Source organism: Penaeus monodon, chromosome 25 (genome assembly GCF_015228065.2).
Source record: "Penaeus monodon isolate SGIC_2016 chromosome 25, NSTDA_Pmon_1, whole genome shotgun sequence".
NCBI lineage: Eukaryota > Metazoa > Arthropoda > Malacostraca > Decapoda > Penaeidae > Penaeus > Penaeus monodon.
The window spans coordinates 39,651,035-39,652,198 of NC_051410.1; the positions used below are offsets into that span (position 1 = coordinate 39,651,035).

At 31.3% G+C, this 1,164-nt stretch overlaps 1 protein-coding gene across 1 annotated transcript in view; it reads right to left on the reverse strand.

The window, feature by feature from the left end:
• Positions 1-1,164, reverse strand: part of LOC119589252 (DCC-interacting protein 13-alpha-like) — a gene marked incomplete in the record, with an annotated part of 61,984 nt that overhangs the window by 28,652 nt on the left and 32,168 nt on the right.

Genomic DNA, 1,164 nt, shown 5'->3' on the forward strand with positions numbered 1-1,164 from the left:
AAATAATCCTATTTCATTAGATTATAGCATATCCAGATATTGGTATATATTCTAAAGTGAATTTTTTAATTTTTTTATGATCATATTTCATAACCCTAAGTGGCATATCTATGTATGTATTTTTTAAAATGCCATGATTTTACATAAAATTAAAAGATAATATTGTAAGAAATGTCTTCTGAGCGGGATAGGGATGCCAATGGTCAGAAAATTGAATGTGGTTTTCTTAGGGAAGAAGCAAAATATCCCATTTTTTTAATACTTCTTATTGAAATTGTAATCTGTTACTCAAGCACTTAAGCAGCATCGAGCTAGGTTTACTAGGTAGAATTGTGAAGGTAATTGGACTGTTGATATTATTACTTTTTCCCCCCAAAGTACATTTAAAAATTTGCAGAGAGGAGGAAGTATCACCGCTTACTTTGACATTTGAAAATCTGGGCTCTACTTAATGATCTGAAACTGGGAAAAATGCCACATGCCAGAACTGGGGGGGGAAAAAAAAAAATTGCCTTCCAGATAAACCTAGTCTCTAAGTGCTAACCTTCCAAAAAAGTGATGGAAAAAGTACCAACGGCACTATCTGTTTGTATAATTTTTTTAATGGGTATCAACAGTCTGAATGGTATTACTTTCTCAATAAATCAAAAGTGAAGCCAGTTTCAGGTACAGAGTATGTCTCCCTACTGTCTGCTACTTTGAGCCTCTTTCAGGGTTCAAGAAAAACCTCGAATTACCTGATTCCCCCAAATCACCTTTTGTTTACTAGAACAACACTTTTTACTTTTGAAAGGAATATAGTCATGATTTACTTGCCAAATTGTTCAAACTGTTTTTTTTGGAATTATGTTCAGTGTCAGAAGAGCAAATGCCTTTCATGATTTTTATTATGTACCCATTATTAGAATACTGTAATAATTTTATTGTAATAAAAATCAGTAATAAAACTAGTCTTTAAAACTAGGAAATTTTCTTTTACTGCTTCCTATTATGCATTAGTGTTACCTTTCCTGTATAAAGAGATTTCTTATTTTAAACCCAAAATACCTTTTGGTTTATATTGATATTTCCAAAGGCAATGGGTATTAAATTACGAAAGAATATTTACTTCCCCTATTTTGGCAAAAAAAAAAAAAAAGTACAATATGTTCCTTCAGTTCAGTC